Raw genomic sequence first — 23,137 nt, 5'->3', positions numbered from 1 at the left:
TTACCAAAAATTGCATTGCTGTAGCAAAGTTTCTTGGGGAGAACCTCTTGATCAGCCTTAGTTTTACGCAAATACTTAATGGCTAAATCAAATAGCGAATATAAATTGTTTATCTTCAAAATTTTTTCACAATTGCCACTTTTGTGATAATCATTCTCCCTGCTTATTTCATTATGTCTAGTACGAAGAAATGCTTTCTTGATATTGCAATATTTCTTTTTCAAGTTCTAGCAAGCCAAGGTTAAATATAACTGTAAAAATTATATTGATTACGTTTCACTAGCCATTCTCAAACAGCATAAAAATTATCCACGGACCACTAATGGCCCGTGGATAATTTTCACTAGCCATTCTCAAACAGTATAAAAATTATCCACGGACCACTAATGGTCCGTGGACCAGAGGTTGAGAACCATTGCTCTAAACCACATTAGGTTTGCTACACACGGTTAAGGAACATTAAGTCTGCTGTAAGATTCACTCTTTTTCGTTTTGCTCAAAATCGTTCTTCTGTCACCTACTCTTTTTTGCACCTTACTGGGTCATATTCTCAGTGAATAGAGTTTGAGGGTCATTGTCATCCTCCACCCCGCAGGACCATCGGTTTTAACTGAATTATCAATACTTATGTGGTAGTGCATTTGTTGCGAGTATTTAATGATTCAAGTGCACTTGGACCGAAAAACATCTGCGATATAAGAGATCCCACTAAAGTACGTCTACTAAGATGTAATTCTAAAGTCATAGTTATACAGAAATTGATAATGGATGACGAACCAAAGCTACCCACTAAGATATAACTGTAAAATCATAGTTATACGGAAATTGATATTGTATGCCACCAAAGTGGAGTAAGTACAGAAAACTTTTTAAAAATTCGGTCAAGATTGTACACTGTAAATAAATTCCGAAACGATACTGGTTATTTCCGTGGAACCTTTCGGGATTCCAGAGGTTTTCACCTATTTCCCCGTAAAATCAAGTATTTTCGCAAAAAAGTTTCCTGAATTGCTAAAAGATGCACGGATGCAGACTTCTCACTGGTGTGAAAGATATTTTTTGCTACCAGTTTAAAGATTGACTGAGTGTGTTTATAAAGTGTATAAGGCTTTAACATGATTACGGCCCGTCCAGCTTGACTAAGTTCCTCCAATGGGGGCAAATATGTCACTGGATAGCTGCAGTCTTTGCGAGGCAAGGAATATACTTGGTTCTTGCTAGCAATTTTCGTGTAGCTTTGGACATGGTTGTTCCAACGCTTCCTTAGTAAATCAAGGAAGTTCTAATCAAATAATTAATATTTTAGAACGTCTACAACTGTCTTTAACAGGAGAGATTTTCCAATACTTCAGAAAGGTACTGACTTTTATCGGAAAACGTTCCTGGTTTTTGCAAGATATGTTACTGGAAGAAATTGGGCACATCAGCTGCCTATTATTTTCAGGAACGTTTCTTAATCGTTTTTACAGTGTAGCGTCAACCAATGAAGAGCAAATATAAAAAAATCTAACAATGAAAGACAGCATGAATAAAATATAGAAAAAGGAATGGGATAAACTTGAATATTTTTAAACCTGTTAGAGAACTTCATAAAGCATTTAATCACTAACTTTGTAGTTAGATATTTACTTCAGTTGGCAAAACCAAAAACAATGCGATTATTGTTCACTGTAAAAACGATTCAGAAACGTTCCTGGAAAATAATAGGCAGCTGTTGTGCCCAATTTCAACCAGTAACATATTTTACAAAAACCAGGAACGTTTTTCGATAAAAGTCAGTAACCTTTCTGAAATATTGGGCAATCTCCCCTGTTAAAGCCAATCGTGAACCTTCTAAGAAAATGAAACAGGTTTTATGTATTTGAGTATAATCTTCCTAATTTCCCAAGGGATCTCCAGAACCATTGAAGCAACAATGGCCAAAGCTAAGCGAAAATTGCGAGCAAGAACCAAGCACATTCTTTGCCTGCAATCCCTGCCTCGCTATATAAAGATTCAGCTATCCAGTGACTTATTTGCTCGCAGTGGAACTTTACGTCAATTGAGACGAACCGTAATCAAACTGAAGCCGATACACTTAATAAGCACCCTTAGTCAATCTTTAAACTGGTAGCAAAAGATATTTTTTCACACCAGTGAAAAATCTGCATTCTTGCATCTTTCAGCAATTCAGGAAACTTTTTTGCGAAGATACTTGATTTTGCGGGGAAATAGGTGGAAACCTCCGAAATCCCGAAACGTTCCACGGAAATAACCAGTAACGTTTCGGAATTTTTTTAGTGTTATTTCAACAATATACAAGGGCTGTAAGGACAGCCCCCTCCCCTCTCAGAATGTAAATTCTGGCTGCTCGGTGCAGTCGATGGTTTATCAGAGGTTTATTACTAGATTGAAAGTACAGCAGTTAATGGAAACGTATGCTCAATTTATCTTGTTCATTTGATGCAGGTTTTTCCAAAAATGACTGATACATTTGAAAAATCAATAAAAACTAAACGAACAGCGACAGAAATATACCGTTTGTTGCATTATGCTTGGTACAACAGTTAATTATAAATATACAAACTTTCAAAATTAGTTACAATGTTTCTCAACAAATAGTGCTGCCGGTATTTTAAAAGATATAAAAGAAAACGCAGTCTGTAAGATCGTCAAAATGAAAGTACATTTGAAAAATTAATAAAAACTAAATGGGCAACGACAGAAATACTGTTTATTTGCAATATGCTTGGAAAAACAGTCAATTTTCCAACAGACACACCTGCAGTCTCCTATAAATACCTGCAGTGCCATCAGTTGAGGAATATTGTAACTAATTTTGAAAGCTTGTCTGTCTGAAAATTTACTTTTGTCCCAAGCATAATACAACAAACGGTACATTTATATCGCTGCCCGTTTAGATTTTATTGATTTTTTAAAATGCATCAGTCATTTTTATGACACCATGTATTTTTTACATCAACATTTGAGGCAGTTAGAAGCAATAGGATGTAAGTGGCAAAATTTAAAATTTGGAGATAATTAGTACAAATGGTAGGTGAACCTCTCTTTTGTTTTGGGGCAAGATATGCTACTAGTATCCTAGGCAGGTTCTGTTATACATCCTGATTCAGAGCAGAGTTTCTTAAATTGTGTTCCGCGGAACCCCGGGGTTCCACGAACATTAATCAAGTGTTTCGCGTTGTTTTTATTAAAAATGAAAACAGTCACTTAAAAAACTGTAAAAATTTGTTTTGTATGAAGCATTCAATCAATATTTTCTAAATCGACACAGAGAAAACACCCAAAAGCAGAATTGTGAGTTATAGACTCAATTCTTGTAACCTGTGACTTGGTTAGTACAAGAATACGAAATTTTTATTTATGACATTTAATAATTAAAAAACAAACGCGTTGGTTTTTGATGACAATAATTATTAATTAAAACACTTATTATCATTGTTATTGCAAGTTAGCCGTTATTGAATTCTGCATTCATATTCTATCGAAGGTGAAGCAGAGGTTCCGCAAAAAAAGTGGATATAAAAAAGGGTTTCACTTATCAAAGAAATTAAGAAACGCTGATTTAATGAAAAAAGTTCACTGAAAGCCTACTTAGGAGCTTATCTTTAAATGCGTTGAACACAATAAGTCCACTTACATCCCTTTGCTTCTCACTCCCTCAATTGTTCGTTGGGAAATCAAATTTTAGCTTTTAATTGACCACAAAACTCTGAAAACAGTATTTGAATCATTGACTGTGACTTTAATACCACATTTTGTATAACCATAGTAACTACCAGTAGGATTTTTAGTTTAAACTATATAAATAGTGAAGTCAGAGAAGCGCATTGTTCGTCAGTTTTAAATTTTATATCCTTAATTAAAAACGCCTACTAAGCTGTGGGCGGGAGGGAAAAAATAATAACTGTCACCAAATGCAACTCTAGTTCGCGGGCGCAATCTGTTGCCAGATTGGGGAAAATTTCCCCATTTTGGGGAAATCTGGTGCTCTCTGGAGAAAATTTGGGGAAATGGGTTTTAAGGGGAATTCTTTGGGGAAAAATTTTTTTCTTGCGGGAAATTTTTTTTTCTTATTTAAATTCGCGCCTTGACATCTGGTAGTTACATTGTATCAAACAGCGTTGGTTAAGCTTTGCTTAACTTGATGCAATTCGCATTTCGCATTATGTGGAATATTATGCTAAGGAATTTGCAATAATAGTTCTGCGTGAGTAAATAGTTGATACGTGAAACAGGCAAGTGTGATGAAGAATGTCCTTGGATAAGTATTGTAACGGATCCGGTGCGACTTCCAACTTTCTTGAAAGGACGACACAGTTCTTGAGAAAAGCACAGAAAATTTATTTACACTGTGTACAGGAAAGATCGTCAACAACTGCTAAATTGATAATCAGCATTAAAGCAAATATCACACAACGCCGTAAACTCAACGGTTACACACGTATTTACTTCCAAATACGAAAAACAACACAGCGAAATGCCTCGCAATAAACAGAGCTAACACACTCTCAGTACAAATTCTCAATCGAAACTGACTCATTCACAAGACGCCCGGCACTTTATACCGAGCGAAGAAATCTCTAGAAAATCCTACTAAGTTCTACTCATTTCTATATCTTTTTATTCATTCACAAATCTTATCAATGAAAAATAGGGAGACCATATACTTCAATCGAATGTATAGGGGCTGTATATTCATAACAGGAAACTATTTACAGGTTACGTTACTACCATAATTTTAGATGAAAGATAATTTAGTAAACGCATAATTTAGCTAGATTACGACAAGTTAATCACAAAAATAATTACTATTTGCATAATTTGTAACATTGCCCCCTTCCTAAGGACTGCACGTCCCGGGCAGTACAATCTCCAGAAAGGGTGCCAAACTTCTATCACAAGTTTACAAATATACACATTAATTAATAACTAACAGACACAGAAAACACAATAATAACAAGAAATATTACTAAACATTAAAAGCAAAAATTATCTACAACTTTTATGTTATCAACCATGGTTGTTTACGTAATACTCATGAACTATGGCCATAGTATGGGGCTAACCGATCATAATGTACAACCCTAGGTTTTGCATTAGGTGATTTTTGGATCCTCACTACGACGTCATTTAGTCGGTTAACGACTTTGTAGGGTCCATCCCAATGCGACTGCAATTTGGGTGAAAGACCTTTCCGTCGGATGGTTTTTTCCGTCTTTTGGATTCCATAACCAAATCTTGTCGCCTTCGTTGAATTCATGTCCAGTAGACCTTGTGTCGTATCGGGTCTTCATCTTCTCCGCCGCGATGTTGATTCGGTCCCGTGCGAAGTTATGAACGTCTTCCAACCGGGCCTGGAGATCCTGGATGTACTCCTCAGGCGATGAAGGCGCATCCGGAGGACGACCGAAGACGAGATCACAAGGTAGCCGAAGCTCTCGTCCGAAGAGCATCTGACATGGGGCATATCCGGTAGTCTCGTGGACAGCACTGCGGTAGGCCAGCAGGAACAAAGGTAGCTTCTTGTCCCAATCCTGTTGATTTCTGGAGACCATAAGCCAGAGATTATTCAGGATTGTGCGGTTGAATCTCTCCACCATGCCGTCTGATTGTGGGTGTAGTGGTGTTGTCCTAGTTTTCTCAATTCCGAGAATTTGGCATAGGCCCTTAAACACAGCAGAGATGAAATTCCTCCCTTGATCGGAATGAATCTTCAAAGGTGTTCCATATCTCGAGATCCAATGTTGGACTAGAGTCTGCTACGGTGGTAGCTCTTGATCTGGAATGGGATATGCTTCGGGCCATTTGGTGAAATAGTCGATGGAAACAAGAATGTATTTGTTTCCATCAGCAGTTCTTGGTAGAGGACCCAGGATGTCGATCCCAATTCGTTCGAAAGGAGCTCCGATATTGTACAGATGTAGCTTCCCTCTGCTTATTTTCTTCGGTCCTTTTCGAGCAGCACAGGCGTCACAAGAATAACACCACTTCTCCACGTCATATTTCGCCTTGCTCCAGAAGAAGCGCTCCCGAACTTTACTGAGGGTTTTCAAGACACCAAAATGTCCTCCAGTCGTACTACTATGGATTTCTTTCAGAACATCTGAAATCCTTGATCGGGGAAGTAGTAACTGCCACCTAGATGTTTTGCCCTCATCAGATTCCCATTTTCGGTACAGTACGCCGTTCCGTAAATGGAGTGAATTCCATAAAGCCTATTATCTTTTTATTGCAGGACTGAAGATGGAAACGTTCTGCCAGCTAGGTCGCCGACTGTCACTTTCCATGAACTCCAAAATTGGTTTTATGTCGGGGTCTTCAAGTTGATCTTTTCCAACTTGGTCGTCACTCCATGGATCAGGTTCTGATGATGTTGAAGTCACTGTCACCTGATGCGCATTAGGGCTAGTCATTCCATACTGTTTCTCGATTCGGGAACAATAGTGGTTGTTCTCAGGACAGGGTCTCCTTGATAAAGCGTCTGCATTACCATGAGACAACCCTTTTCGGTGCTTGATATCCATGTCATATTCCTGGAGCCGCTGTATCCAGCTGGCTATCTGGCCTTCCGGATTTTTGAAGTTCCAAAGGCAGGTTAACGAGGCATGATCAGTCCGAAGCAGAAATTTTCGGCCGTAAAGATAATGATGGAAGTGTTCTACAGCTTTCACTATGGCCTAGTAACTCCTTTCTGGTGACGCAGTAATTTCGCTCCGGCTATGAAAAGCATTTGCTCCAGTAGGCGATGACATGTTCGTTGCGGACTATTTCTTGGGATAAAACAGCTCCGATGCCCTCGTGGCTCGCATCAGTGTCGAGGATGAAGGATTTTCCAGGCTGAGGATATGAGAGAATAGGCGTTGATGTTAAAGCCTCCTTCAGTCGTAGAAATGCATCTTCGCATTCTTTGGACCATTCAAACTTTTGCTTGCTCTCCGTCAGCTTATGCAAAGGTCGTGCAATGTTGGAAAAACCCTTCACAAACTTCCTGTAGTACGTGCAGAGCTCCAGGAAACTTCGCAGCTGATGGATGTTTTCGGGACGACTCCAACTCTTGACCGCAGATACCTTTTCTGGATCGGTTTGTACACCCTCAGAAAAGATGATGTGACCAAGTTAGTTCACTTTCCGGCGGAACAAATTACATTTGGATGGGCTTAACTTCAGATTGGCTTCCTTAAGCTTCTGCAGCACCTTCCTAAGATTTGCCAGATGTTCCTTGAAACTGCGTCCCATGATAATGATATCGTCTAAGTAGACCAGACAGGATTCGTAGGAAAGTCCTCTTAACACTGTCTCCATAAGACGCTCGAACGTAGCTGGTGCATTGCAGATGCCGAAGGGCATCACTTTAAACTGCCATAAGCCTTGTCCAGTTGTAAACGCTGTCTTTTCTCGGTCATCAGGGTGTATCTCAACCTGCCAGTAGCCGCTCTTCAAGTCCCGGGTCGAAAACCACTTTTGTCCGGAAAGAGTGTCCAAGGTGTCGTCTATCCGTGGAAGAGGGTAACTGTCTTTCTTGGTGATTTCATTCAGTCGTCGGTAATGGACACAAAATCTGGTGGAGCCATCTTTATTTCGGACCAAGACGATGGGAGAGGCTCAAGGACTGGATGAGGGTTCGATTATCATTCTCCTTCATCTCTTTCAGGAGGGTCTCAACCTCTTCCTTCTTAGCGAACGGTAGTCGTCTTAAATGTTGTTTAATAGGGGGGTGATCTCCAGTGTAAATCCTAGCTGCGTGAAATTCGAACGGCCGACATCCTCCGATGTAGATGAAAACAAATGCTTGAAGTCGTCCACCAATTGTTCCGCAGCAGTTCTTTGATCTTTAGATAATGGCGCACTCCCAATAAACTTCGTTGTCAAGGACTCAGAAGACACAGTCTCGGGGGAATTGGTTCTTTTAATGATGCAGTTTACTGGAGTACAAGTTGCTAGCACTTCACCTTTCCGGATATTCCTTGGCCTTTCACTCACGTTGGCGACTCTCTCAGGAATTACATCCTTAGAAAGGTCCACAAGCGTAGATATAACCAGCACTCCTTTTAGGTTATTGCTTAGGTTAGGGTATTCAATGAGTCCAAATCGAAAACTATTGCTTTCTTCAATGGAGCCAGGTATTAATGATTCTGACCTTGAGGGAATCGATAAATCTGTTTGGGCTATTATTTGATGAGCGGATTTTACATCATTTTTAGCGTTGAAGATAGCGATGTCTTCTCTCATCGAGTGAAGTTCATTAGTCTTGAAGTCCAGGGTGAAGTCATGTTTCTTTAAAATCCGAGAATGAAGGGGTCCGTGATATCAGCGACGAATGCCGTATGATGGTAGGTGGCATTCCCAAACACTATTTCCAAGTCCACTTTTCCTTCAATCTCGATTTTGTCACCTGTCACAGTCTGGAGACTTTCGCGTGGCGATGTCCACAACAGTTTTAATCCAAATTAATGAGCCACATCTGACCTAATGATTGTCACATTGGCTCCAGTGTCGACAATTAGTTTGCAGGGATTCCCATTTACATGTGCGTAAATGAAAAGTCCATTACTGCCACTACTAGAAGAGGAAATCTGCAGAGCTCTGGTGGAGGTGATTTCCTTCCCTCGCGTACCTTGGCGAGCCGGACAACTCTTTCGCAGGTGCCCTTCACTACCGCATTTCCAGCACTTCTGCTCTTGTTTCTTTTGGGCTGTTATGCTGTTCAGATGTCTTGCCAAGTCACTGAGTTGTCTCTCAAGTTCAGCGAGATGGGACGACCTGGAATCAGACTCATCAGCTTCCTGAGTCCGGATTAAATGGCGATCCACACGGGTTGCTTCTTGGGCGGCCTCGTATCTCATCGCATATACCAAAGCGGATTTCAGGTCGTTTACATTCGCCATCTGGAGGTCCTTCTGGATTTCAGGATTCCGAACTCCGTCGATGAAGTAGTTGAGTGCCAGGTTGTCTCGAAGATCCGCAGGACAGTCGCAAAAAGAAAGATGCGACAGTCTCTCGACGTCCGCCGCTAGCTCTTGCAGGGTTTCCCCGGTTTTCTGGAAACGGGACTTTAATTGGAGTCGGCTGAAATCTTTCTGGCACTTCTCACCGAAGCGAAGCTCCAACGCAGATGCGAGGGCGGCGAAATCCAGGCCCTGGCTGTCCGGAAGGGTCTTAAGAATGTCCGCTGCGTCACCTCTCAGGGATGCTGCAAGATGGCAGGCCTTGGCAGAAGAGTCCCATCCGTTCGCTTCCGCCACTATCATGAATAGAGTTTTGTAAACCAGCCACGAAGTTTTCCCGTCAAATGTGGCAAGTTTAATGGACGGTCGAGCAACCGATGTGGAAGCGCCATACTGTACAGAGCTGCTTTCCGCGGTCGCCAATTTCCTTTCCATGTCCTCAATTATGTCTTTCTTAAATGAAGTGAATTTCTTGTCTTCTTCTTCCAACTTATTTTCCATATTGGCGATGCGCTCTTCCACAGTATCAAATTTTTCTTCCAGAGCATCGACTTTATCTCCCATGGCGGTTAGTTGATTCTCCATCATGGTTTTCATCGACGTTAGGTCACTTTTCATTTCATCTTGACTTGCAGTAATTTTAGCAGTTAAATCACTATTTAACTGTTCTTGGTTAGTCGCTAATTCATTTTTTAATTGTTTTGATTTGCAGTAAAACTTGCAGTCAAATCACTTTTTAATTGTTCTTGATTAGCCGCCATATCACCCTTCACAGAGTTGATTGCGTCAAGAAGTTGTTTTAATTGTTCATCCATTGCACGAGTAATCACCATAAAAATAAAGTATAAATTCAAACAGTCTTTATGAAAAAATGTCCAAAGTCGCACTTACTCCAAGAAGGTCCTGAAGAAGCCCCACGTTGGGCGCCAATTGTAACGGATCCGGTGCGACTTCCAACTTTCTTGAAAGGACGACAGTTCTTGAGAAAAGCACAGGAAATTTATTTACACTATGTGCAGGAAAGATCGTCAACAACTGCTAAATTAATCATCAGCAATTAAGCAAATATCACACAACACCGTAAACTCAACGGTTACCCACGTATTGACTTCCAAATACGAAAAACAACACAGCGAAATGCCTCGCAATAAACAGAGCAAATACACTCTCAGTACAAATTCTCAATCGAAACTGACTCATTCACAAGACGCCCGGCGCTTTATACCGAGCGAAGAAATCTCTAGAAAATCCTACTAAGCTCTACGCATTTCTATATCTTTTTATTCATTCACGAATCTTATCAATGAAAAATAGGGGGCACATATACTTCAATAGAATGTATAGGGCTGTATATTCATTACAGGAAACTATTTACAGGTTACATTACTACAATAATTTTAGATGAAAGATAATTTGGTAAACGCCTAATTTAGCTAAATTACGACAAGTTAATTACAAAAATAATTACTATTTTCAGAATTTGTAACAATATAAAATCCTACTTTAAATACACATACAGAAGTCGAGTAGTAAGTGCGAGTAGAAAAACATATTTGGCTTTTTCTTATCTCTCGGTTAGGCGCTTGTATTTATGACCAGTGGCATCCGCACGGTTTTGCCCGTAGTAGAAAATTGAAAGGTATTTTGGTTCCCCTGTATATTTACAAATGATGCATGATGAATTTCTCACCAATTGGCTTGCCCACGTTACGGTTCCACATTATGATAACTTGGTAATTTAGTCGTCCATCTTATGATAATTTTGCTCGGGAAAATAATCTTAAAATTGGAACAGAAAAAGAACAAAATCGAATTTTCGAAAAATCGCTGAAAGGTGTACACCCCCATGCTACAAACTAATTCTTTGCCACATTTCACAAAAATTGGTCGAACGGTCTAGGTCAGTGGTTCCCAACCTTTTTTGGCCCATCGCCCCTTTTGGAAGTTAAATTACACCTGTAGCCCCTCATGTTCTTCCCTTAAAACACCAATTAGATGGTGCTGATTTTAGTGAAGATTAATGTTACTGACCGCCTAATTTTAGTTTAAAGCTTCAAAAAGTGCATGATAAAGCAATAATTAGCTTTAAAACTGAATTTTTTATTCTTAACTCCTTCCCCTCCCCCCCCCCCCAAAAAAAAATCAGGAAAAAAAAAGAAGCAAAAACGTAATTTGAAGTGCTTTAATTAACCAACGTCATTTACACACTTAGCAAAAATAAAAATACTACATTTTTCAGTAACATGCTTTTTTTTTTAAATTGAAATCCGGAAAAAATTTAAAATTTTAACTGTTAAGATTTGTTCTTTTTTACCTTTTTAATGGTTGCCTTGTGCTTGATGGAACTCCGTTAAAGCTTTGATGTCTGGCTTTATATTGGTGAGATTTAATCTGAGGTCCCCTTTGAGGCAGATATCCAGTCTATTTCTTTGCTTCGTGAGAAGCTGCACTACAGAGCTAAATCCTCTTTCAACTAAATATGTTGAGGGGAATGAGATGAGGAGCTGTTCAACTTTTTCCCAAAGTTGTGGGTAAGTACCCATAAGCTTCACCCAGGAAAGTTCGTAACTGTATTGCTTGAAAGTAATTTTTGATTCACAATCAAATTTCAAATCCATAAACTCTGTCTGCAAAGAGTTTTCCAGTTCATCCACATCTTCAGAATTAAATGGGTCTAAAATCCAGTCAGGAATTTGTAAGTTGATCAAATCTGCAAACCTTGATTCCATGTTCTTTTTTAACTGATCAAGGAGATCAATAAAAATTAAAAAATTTTCTTCAGGAAGTTCATCATCCACTATTAAACTGTTTTTAGAGTCAGAAGCAGGATAAATTCTTTACGGCCAATATTTGCCTTGTGGATTTCAAATTTGGCAATGAGTGCTGAAATTATGCTTTTGGCCTTGATGAGGTTCATCTTGTTTCCTTGAAGCTTAATGTTGACTTCGTTCATTTTTTAAAAAATATCTGTGAGATACACAAGTTCCAATTTGCGCTGTTTCAAATTCTCACTTAAAGCAGGATCATGCAAGTCGAGAAACTCAGCTACTGTGGAAAACGCCCAAGAACTGAACTGAACTGAGTAGTTAAGTTTAAATAAATTAGCCGGACTCGCGCACCTCGTAGCAGTTCTTATAGCAGTTTGTAATATTCAAAATTCTTGAGATTTTATTTTCGAGAGAGTTCGTTGCCGATATCTTCATTATGTTGAGTTTATTAATTAACAAGTTTTTATTTGCAACTAACATTGTAGTTTATTGTGCTGTAATTAAATTTTTCTAAGTTAAAAAGTTCAAGTGTTTGTGTCACAATTTCTACACGAAGGAATATCTGAAGACTTCAGTACAAATGATTTCATTGCCCCGCGACTTTTGGAAGCGTTGAAGAAGTTAAATAGATGGTAAGAGTTTTTAAATTTAGAAACTTACTTTGACGCGCAACATGGCATCCCTGCCGGGATTGCAGTGAAGTTATTTGATTTGTATTTAAAAGTTAAGAACTGTGTTGAAATGTCTAAAACAAATGAAGATATTCAACCTAAAATGTCAAAAAGTGTAGAAAATTTATGTAAAAAGCGAGCTGTAATGCGAGCTGCTGTAACAAAAGCAGTAAATAAGCTAGAAACAGAATTGGCAAAGAGTGAGGTGGATGCAAACATCGTGGAAGAACTTGTAGAAATATTAACTTTAAAATTTGAAATGCTAAGCGCTGTAGATAGCGAACTAGAAGCTAATTTTGAACCGAACGAACTCGAAAAAGAAATTGAAACTTCGGAAGAATATCGCGAGAAAGTGACTGTTTGGAAGTTTCGAGCTACTAAACGAATTAATGAAATGCGTCAGAATTCGTTGGAAGTCAGTCGCATCAGCGAAAATCAAAATAGAAGCTTTGAAACAAGCAGCAACAGTACTATACGAGTTAAACTTCCGAAATTGACTATCGCGAAGTTTTACGGAGATGTGAGCCAATGGTTAACATTCTGGAACAGTTTTGAATCTGCGATACATAAAAATGAACTTTTGAATAATGTTGACAAATTCACCTAAAGGCATATTTAGGTGGAACTGCCATGAACACAGTTGAAGGATTTCCAATTACAGCTGAAAATTATGATAACGCGATAAGAGCATTGAAGGACCGATATGCTGAAACTGACTTATTAATTAGTGCTCATATGAATAATATCATCAATATGCAACCTCTTAGAGACTCTAATGATGTTCGTGCATTTCGAAGATTTTATGACAACTGTACAACGCAAATACGGTGTTTAGAAGCATTAGGTTTGTCATCGGAAAATTACACTAGTGTATTATGCCCCCTGCTATTAAAAATCCTTCCTGCGGATTTAGTTTTAGAATATAGCAAATTAGAAAGTAATACCCATTCAAATCTGACAAACTTACTTGATTTTCTGTCAAAATCTTTGATGTCGCGAGAAAGAGCAATGCATATTATGTCAGTTAACATAAATCAAATTTCCCCCAACGAGACTTTCGCGCCACATAGGCAAAACACTGTCGAAAACCGTGTTAGAAATGATTCAAGGAAGAATAGGAAACAAACCGCTACCGCGTCTGAACTGATTTCTACCGATGAGATAGAAAATCCCAGAAAAATTAAATGCGTATTTTGCGATTCATTTACCCATTTCAGTTCTGAATGAATCTGCCAGTAATTTATCGCTAGAAGAACGGAAAAATATCCTGATGAAAAAGGGAGCGTGTTTCAAGTGTTTAGAAATTAGGAAGCATATTTCTCGGTTTTGTAAAGCAAACGTAAATTGTAAGCATTGTAAGGGAAAACATTCTTCTTTAATGTGTTTTACTAAATATAAGCAGAAACTTAACGTAGATAAGAATGTCCCTCCTGAAAATTCCGTCCTCTCAAACCAATCTTCGTCGAATGAAGTTTATTTGCAAACTTTAATTGTGCGTATTCGAAATCAAGGTTTAGAACATTTACTGCGTGTAATTGTCGATTCAGGGTCACAAAAAAGTTACATTTCGGAATTTGCTGCAAATAAAATGGGGTTAAAGAGTTCGGGAACTGAAATTGTTAAGCATGGGCTTTTTGGAGGGATAGAAACTACAGAACAGCATAATCGTTATTCTGTGCTCTTGAGTAGTCTTGATCGGAAGCATAGTTTTCAAATTGAAGTATAGTCCAGTCAATAGGTAGAAAAAAACGGGCTTGCCTTACAAAAAATGGGGTCAAAGATTTTATTTTTTAAATTTGTGTATACTAGTGCCAATATGGAAAAACCAAGTTATCCAACACGAAAGACCTCGGGAGAAGTTTTGGGGGCCGAAAACCCCCAAAAATTTGTGACTTTTTGTGGTATTTTCAAAATATCTCAAAAATGGTTAAAATTACAAAAAAACTTCCAATGCAAATGTTAAAGGGGATTAAATTTCCTTCAACTTTTGTCATTACAACATTTTTGTAGCATGAAAAGCAAGCGAGTTACAGCTTCTTGAAAGTCACACTTTTTCTGAACCCCCCAGCGAAGTGCGTGAAAGCGCATCGGATAACGGAGGAAAAAAGGAGAAACGCCGGCAGTCTGACCTTGGAAATCATTTGTCCATCACAGTTGAGGGTAAATGCCTCCGTTCCCTTTAACTTAAACAAAACACTCCCATTCCATCCCCCCCCCCCTTTTTTTTCTCCAAATGAGATGAATCGACTCAATAGCTACTCATGTTGGTCACTTCAGGGTTTGAGCGAGAGTATGTTTTATCAATTTGTGTGTTCTGTATTATAATTTTTTTCCTTAGAAATGATTACGCCTGACCAAGATGTTTTTTTTAATTGTTATAATTATTATTTGCGAAATCAGTTTGCATGAATGCGAAATAAAGTTTGTGAAGGAGAAGGGAATAGAAAATCTTCAAAGATGCAGCGCAAAACGGCAAAATGAAGAACATCAGCGTTTTTTGAAGTTCTTAAAAGAAGTGACAATTCACACTGCCTGTCACAAATGCTATATCAATGAGCAATCAATCTCTTCCCTTGAAGTAATGGTTGAACCTAACATGTTAACTAAATTCCTCAAGAAAGATTACTGGCAAATTATAACAACAAGAATTGTCTTATTCAACTTCTTGAGACATATTTCGAAGAGTGGCATTGAAGTCATGCAGACTCAAGATGATGCCGACTTACTTACTGCTCTTTCAAAGGCAAAAGAAATTGAAAAGGTTGTTATAGTGGGCGAGAGGATATAGATCTGTTGGTACTGATGACAGTTTTAGGACAGCCTTTCAGCAACTTGTTCTTTTTAAAACCTGGAAGAGGGAATGCTTGTGATTTGTTTTTTTCCCCACTATATCTTTTAAGTTTGACCCCAGCGATATTCTTTTCATCCATGCGTTTAGTGGGTGTGATACGATTTCGGCAATCTTTGGCCAAAGCAAAATTAAGTTGTACAAAATAGTCAAAAAAAAAAAAAAAAAAAAAAAAAAACCTCTTGAAATTAAGGAAGCTATTGAAGAATTTATGAACCCAATCTGTCATCATGATGCCTTAGCTGCAGCTGGAGAAAACATTTTACAAATATTATACACAGGTGACGTAGAGTATTTGAACCTATCTTTGGATACTTTGCAATTTAATCTTTTTATGAAACTAGAATACAGGGCTAAGATAAATCTTGCAGGGCTACCTCCAATGTGCAGGGAGGGGGATGCTGGACGTTATCACTCATATTGGTTCTACCACCAAATTCAAAGTTGTTTGGGTAACATAATTGAACTAGAGAAATGGGGTTGGGAACGCAGAAAGCAAGGTGTAATGCATGTTGACACGAAAAGAGATTCGCAGTTACTCAGAATCTTTTGAAGATTGTGCCTTGTACCTGCAAGAAAAATTGTACTGGAGCCTGGGCTTCGAAGAAGATACACAGCGTATTCTGTTGTCCTTTCTCTATTTGCTTTAAGGTCGAAAGAATCTCTCTGTAATTTAGATCTGTATTATTCTGTCTGTAATTAATCTGTATTAAGCTTCTACATCTTGATTTTCATTTTGAAAGGTAATTCTTTTGGGTTTTTCATGCCTCAAAAAGTCAGTTTCTGCAGAATTTTTTCAAAGTGTTCATTACGTATTACTATTGTACCTTTATTTACGCATTATTATATCTATTGTTTGCTTATCATCACCCTAACATTTATTCATTCACATTTATATTCGAATATTGCATTTTCGCTTGTAATAGAATAGATGATACGAATTATGTGCTTTAAATGAATCAGAAGATTATGTAATTCAATTACAAACTGCAATATAAATCATATGTTATTGGAGTCTGACTGAAGACTACCTCTGTCAGACTAGAAATATTAGTTCGTGAGCGGTGGGGGAGGGCTTATTATTATTATTGTATCAGAGCATAGGATGCATGACTGTGTTGATTTGTTGATTATTTGCTTATTAGCTGCCTAATATTCATTCCTTCACATTAATATTTAAAAATCGCATCTCTGTTTGCAATAATTAGACTAGAATGTACGAATTATATCCCTCAAATGTACGTATATATTGTGTAATCTAGTTACAAATAGCAATATATCATCTATTATTGGAGTCTGATGAAGACTGCCTCTGTCAGATCAGAAAAGTTAGTTCGTGAGCAGTGGGGAAGGGTTTTTTTTATTATTGCATCGTCGTATGTGCTTTAAATGAATGTGTATATATGCATTTCAGTTTCATAATACATCGTTTGTTTTTGGAGTCTAGTGGGAACTAATCTGTCAGCCAGAATTGCTACTCTGTGTCCAGCAGGGGGGGGGGGGGGAGCAAGAAACTCAAACTACTCTAACTGTCAATAAATTCTCTGAAACTAAAGTTCTATTCAAGTTCTAATAGTTATGACGCCTTGCTTTCGGTGCGAAAGCTTTTTTTTTTCGGAGTGGAGGAAAACTGCCTATTTTCAAAGAGCTATAGCAAGCTTGTTATTTGTGCTACAAATAAGTTGTAAATGCAAAAGTTGTAGGAAATTTTATGTTCTTTAAACTTTACATTTAAAACTTTTTTCTAAGTTGAACCATTTCGGAGATATTTTGGAAAAAACTAAAAAAGTCATTCATTTTTGTGGTTTTTCGGCCCCCAAAAGTTCTCCCGGGGTCTTTCGTGTTGGATAACTTGGTTTTTCCATGTCGGCACCAATATGTATAAATTAAAAAAATAAAATCTTTGACCCCATTTTTTGCAAGGCAAAATGTATCTATTGACTGGACTAGTAATGGATCAGAAGAAAACTTGCGCTTTTATTCCGAAGGCTAAGACAGGTCAGTGTATTAAAATTTTGAAGCGGGCTGGTATATTTTTGAGCGATATATCGTCAATGAGTAAAACATGTTTGTATGAAGAAAATAATAATGAAATACACATGTTGTTAGGAGCGGATATAGCGGATAAATTATACGCGAATGGAATCAGACATTTTTCGAACGGTTTAGTTGCTGTTAAAACTAAGTTGGGATGGACACTCATGGGAAAAGACTCAAATAAAGCTAACGTAGATAATTCACTGTTACTGTTATCTCTTCATGTTAATGACGCTAAAATAAATGATTTGTGGAATTTAGATTCTTTGGGAATTCTTGATCCAAGTGAGAAAATAAATAAAAAAGAAGCCCAAGAATTGGCGTTAAAGCATTTTAGAGATACAATAGGAAGGCAAGAGGATGGGAGATATATTGTTTCTTTACCGTGGGTAAAAGATCCTCATTTGCTAAATGATCATAAAAATTTGGCAGAAAAACGTTTTAAAAATACGGTAAAAAATCTTAAATATACAAGAAACTTAGGGGACTACGAAAATGTCTTTTGTGAATGGGAAACAGAGGGAATAATAGAAAAAATTCCAATTTCAGAAAATAAAACTGAAACTGCTTCTCATTATCTCCCACACAGAGCAGTAGTTAAGGAAAGTTCGACTACTAGAATTCGTCCAGTTTTTGACGGATCCGCTCATTTACCAGGAGGTTTATCTCTTAATGATTGCATCGAGAAAGGGCCTAATTTGATAGAATTGATCCCTACCATCTTGAACCGTTTCAGGATTGGAAAGTTTGGGGTGGTTGCTGATATTCGTCGAGCTTTTTTACAGATAGCTTTGCAATCAGCCGATAGGGATTTTTTGCGTTTTTTGTGGTGGGCAGAGGGCAATCCAGAAAAGACACTAATTTATCGCCACGCTCGTGTCGTTTTTGGCGTAAGTTGCAGCCCTTTTCTTCTGGCCGGTACACTTGCTTACCATCTCGATCAAGCCCCAGATGAACTTAAAGAAACTGCGCAAAAACTTAGAGATTCTCTTTATGTGGATAATTGTGTGGCTAGCGTAGACAGCGTAGCAGAATTAGAAAATTTCCGTGAACATTCTTGTAGGCTTTTATCATCCGCAAAATTTGATCTTAGAGGTTGGCAGAGTAATGCATTAATTCCTGAAATCGCTAACTTGGAAAAAAGTGAACCGGTGTCGGTTTTAGGACTTTTGTGGAACACCGCTGAAGACACGCTGTCGTGCGATGTCAGAAAAATAACAATAGATGGACCAATCACAAAAAGAACTATTTTGTCCGTTACACATCAAATTTTCGATCCGATTGGTTTTACTTGCCCAATAACTTTGATACCCAAAATAATTTTACAAGAATGTTGGAAAATCAAAGCTTCGTGGGATTCTCGGCTTCCCGATGAATTAGTGAAGCGTTTCGAAAAGTGGAAAAATGAGATTGCAAAATTGTACAGTCTAAAAATATCCCGACGTTTATCCAAATTGCCATTTACTCTTAAAGACATAACTTTACACATTTTTTGTGATGCTTGCAAGACATCTTATGCTACGTGCATATATTTTACAGTGGAACAGGTTGGATCCCCAGTAACTTGTCATTTGATTGCCGCCAGAGCTAGAGTTGCTCCTTTAAAAAAGATTACGATTCCTCGTCTTGAACTTTTAGCTTGTTCGATTGGAGCTAGATTAGCAAACACCATCATATGCGACTTACGTCTCGAAGCCGTAAAAACTGTCTTTTGGTCAGATTCTATGGATGTGCTATTTTGGATAAAAAAGGAAGGCCCGTGGGCAACATTCGTAGAAAATCGTGTTCAAGAAATCAGAAGACTGACAAAAATTGAACAGTGGAGATTCGTACCAGGAGTAATGAACGTAGCTGACATTCCGTCCCGAGGATGTACCTTAGGAAAGCTATTGCGTACGGAATGGCTGTGCGGACCGGACTGGTTGAAGAGATCTGCCGAATATTGGCCGAAAGACGAATTTCTGCCTGCCATGGAAGTAGTGAACGCAGAAAAGAAGAAAGTTATAATCACAGCTACTAACTCCGAAGATAAGGGAAAATACTACTACAGATATTCTTCTTACGTTAAACTACTACGAATCACCGCGTGGATTTACAGATTTGTAGAAAATTGTAAAAAATCCAAAAAAGATAGACGATTTGGTGTTCTTGACAGTAAAGAGCTTCAAAAGGCTGAACAAGTAATTTTAAAGCAAATTCAATCAGAAGCTTTTGGAAGAAATCCTGACGCAAGATTAAGATCGATCAATACAATCGTAGGCGACGATGCCTTGATTCGAGTGAAAACGAAGATATTTTTTAGAGATGATGACATGCATTTTCGGCTTCCAGTTGTACTTCCCTCCGAACACCCGGTTGTCCTTAGTCTCATTCGGTGGAAACATAAAGAGTTAGGACATTGTGGCGTACAACTGCTTATGTCAGCGCTTCGAGAAAAGTACTGGATTTTGAAGAGCCGGAAAACCATTAAGAAGGCAATCAAGTCCTGTATTGTGTGTCGAAGATTCAACTCTAAACCGCCCGAAGTTCAGGAAAGTGTTTTACCGGAAAATCGTGTAAAAGATGCATCAGTTTTCGAAATTCTAGGAATAGATCTAGCAGGACCCTTGATCCTCAAAGATAACTCAAAAGTTTGGATTTTGATTTTCACCTGTGCTGTTTTTAGAGCTGTTCATGTTGAGATGTTGACTTCAGTGTCTACAGATAACTTTCTTTTGGGGTTGAGGAGATTCATCGCGAGAAGAGGCAGACCGTCAATTATCTATTCCGATAACGGAAAGAACTTCGTTGGCGCAAAAAACCAATTAAGCAAGATTGATTGGAAAAAGATTCAAGATGAAACTACTGCTTCTTCTATTGCTTGGATTTTTATCCCCCCTTCTGCTCCCTGGTGGGGAGGATTTTGGGAAAGGTTAGTAGGAGTTTTGAAGAGAATTTTAAGAAAAGTTTTGGGTCAAACATCGTTGGATTATGAAGAGATGTTAACAGTCCTCTGCGACTGTGAGAGTATCATAAATTCGCGACCGTTGACTTACGTTAGTGATGACGTTCAAGATCTTACCCCGATTACACCTTCTATGTTTTTGCAAGAGATTAGAGAAATCGGTGTTCCAGACTTAGATGTGCTGGATCATCAGAAATTAAATAAACGTCACGCGTATACACAGAAAATACGAAAAGATCTCCGTTCGAGATTTCGAGTGGAATATCTCGGACAGTTGCGACAACCTGTGACTAATAGAAATAATTCTCCAGTTCTAAAAGTTGGTGACTTAGTTATCGTGTGGACAGATAACTGTAAAAGAATTGACTGGCCACTCGGAAGAGATCTAGAAGTGTTCACAAGTAAGGATGGATGTGTGCGAGTTGCTAAAGTCAAGACAAAAACGGGTGTCTTCATTCGTCCTGTTAAAAAGTTGTGTTCTCTGGAGTTGAGAGCGGTGTCATCTTGTGAGCTTCAAAAGTTAAAACCCCCCTCCTGTGACTGTTCTTGAGGATTTGTGTTGCACCACCACCACCACCAGTTCATCACCTAGCCTGACAGCATTGAAGTTGAGTTCCGGAGTCCCGAGCCCTGAACTCAAGGTGGGGAGTGTGGAAAACGCCCAAGAACTGAACTGAACTGAGTAGTTAAGTTTAAATAAATTAGCCGGACTCGCGCACCTCGTAGCAGTTCTTATAGCAGTTTGTAATATTCAAAATTCTTGAGATTTTATTTTCGAGAGAGTTCGTTGCCGATATCTTCATTATGTTGAGTTTATTAATTAACAAGTTTTTATTTGCAACTAACATTGTAGTTTATTGTGCTGTAATTAAATTTTTCTAAGTTAAAAAGTTCAAGTGTTTGTGTCACAATTTCTACACGAAGGAATATCTGAAGACTTCAGTACAAATGATTTCATTGCCCCGCGACTTTTGGAAGCGTTGAAGAAGTTAAATAGATGGTAAGAGTTTTTAAATTTAGAAACTTACTTTGACGCGCAACAGCTACAGAGTGGAATAATTCAAAGAAACGGCACAAACAGTTTCCTTTGGAAAGCCATCTCACAGACGTATGTAAAAGCAAGCGTTCGAATTTTTCATCATTTTCATGGCAAAGCTCTCGAAACAGGCGATCATTGAAAGAATTAGCTTTGATCTTGTTAATACCAGTAATGACTAATTGTAAGGTTTCATGTAAAACATCACTCAATTTTTTTGCAGCCAAGTGTTGACGATGAATGACACAAGGGATGGTAATCACTTCTGGCACTTCTTTTTTAAGGTGTGCAAGAAAACCAATGTGACGACCCGCCATGGCAGAGGCACCATCTGCTGCTCAAGCACTTACAATGGAATTTCTTTTTCTTCAAAATAATCCTTCACCATTTTAAAAATCGACGGTCCCTTTGTATCAGTAGTCAAAGTTCTGGCGAACAACATTTGCTCAGTTATTTCTTTCAGCTCATTAATAAACCTCACGTAAGCTAATAAAATAGCTCTGTTATCTGTCACAGTTGATTCATCAATCTGTAGTGCAAATTTACTTTGTTTCAAAACATTTATGAGTTTGCATTCAACGTCAGCAGCTATTTCATCTATTCTCCTGGAAACTGTGTTGTTATTAAGGGGGAGAGGTTGACTTATGTTTTTACTGGAGCCCTCACCAAGCAAAATTTCAACTTTTTTTTTTTTTTTTTGGCAGCCGGTAGAATAAGAGATTCGCCAATCGCATGAGGCTTACCACATTTTGCTATCAAAAGAGACATTTCGTACGAATCAAGAAGCCCTTTGTCAAGATCTGTTGCTTGTCTTCTAAGTAATTTACCCACCTTTGGCCGTTTATCTGCTTTTTTCTTTTTTTTTTTTTTTTTTTTTTGAGGTTTTGAAAATAACTAAGCGGTTTATTTACTTTGTCATGTACTCTTGACAAATGCTCTTTCATTCGCGAGGACTTCATCGCTTCATTGCTAGAAAATGTTTTATTGCACAAAAGACAATGCGGAAACTGCACATTTTGCGGTGAAGTGACAAAACCAAATTTTAAATACTCTGGTGAATGCTGTCGGCACTTCTTTTTCGAATTCATATCGATCTTCCATACTACGAAACATGCTCAATTAAACAGAAATTCACTAAATTAAATCAAACAACAGAAACTACTTATGGAGGTTTATGCGCTGATTGCAAGATTCTGAATGACAACTGATAAGTTAATGCAAAAGTCCATTCCTACACATATCCATTCACTTTTCAGGCGTTAAATATATGCTGACGCCAACGGTCAGACAGTGCTTACAAGATTTTTTTTCTTCCTCGTGAAAACGGCAATAAAATAAAAGATATTATTTTTCGCTTTTGGGATTTTTTTTATCTGAACAGATTTGATTGAGCTGTAAATCATACATGCCTTATTTTCTGGGAACGACTTTCTTTGATTTGACGTACCATATGCTTGGTTCAGTATTACACAACATAGGTATTCTGAAAGATATTTCTGAATTGTTTACCGATTTGTTTTAATAAATATAGTTTTTGAAAGGTCAAGAATTCCCCATTTCCAAGTATCCGAATACCGGTCGCCCCTCTATCGCCCCCCAGAAATTTATCGACCCCTAGAAGAGTTCAATCGCCCCTTTGGGGGCGATCGCCCCCAGGTTGAGAATCGCTGGTCTAGGAGGCGCGTCACAGAGATCGTGGCAGACAGAGATCCTGACAGAGAGAGAGATCCGGATGGAGAGGCTCCAGCTTTATTATTAGTAAAGATAAAAAAAGATAAATATAAAGAAGACAAAAAAAAAAAAACGAAAATTAGTAAGAAAAAAGTTAGGGAATTTATAAAATAATTTGGCTATTTGGGGAAAAAAAATTTCAACAGACAAAAAT

General features: G+C 38.2%; 1 protein-coding gene across 1 annotated transcript in view; it reads left to right on the top strand.

Moving 5' to 3' along the window:
- LOC129228361 (endothelin-converting enzyme 2-like) overlaps nt 1-23,137 on the top strand; it is a 238,409-nt gene that overhangs the window by 94,251 nt on the left and 121,021 nt on the right.

The sequence above is a fragment of the Uloborus diversus genome, chromosome 8, assembly GCF_026930045.1.
Source record: "Uloborus diversus isolate 005 chromosome 8, Udiv.v.3.1, whole genome shotgun sequence".
Lineage (NCBI taxonomy): Eukaryota > Metazoa > Arthropoda > Arachnida > Araneae > Uloboridae > Uloborus > Uloborus diversus.
This window is presented reverse-complemented; position numbering and strand designations above follow the sequence as displayed.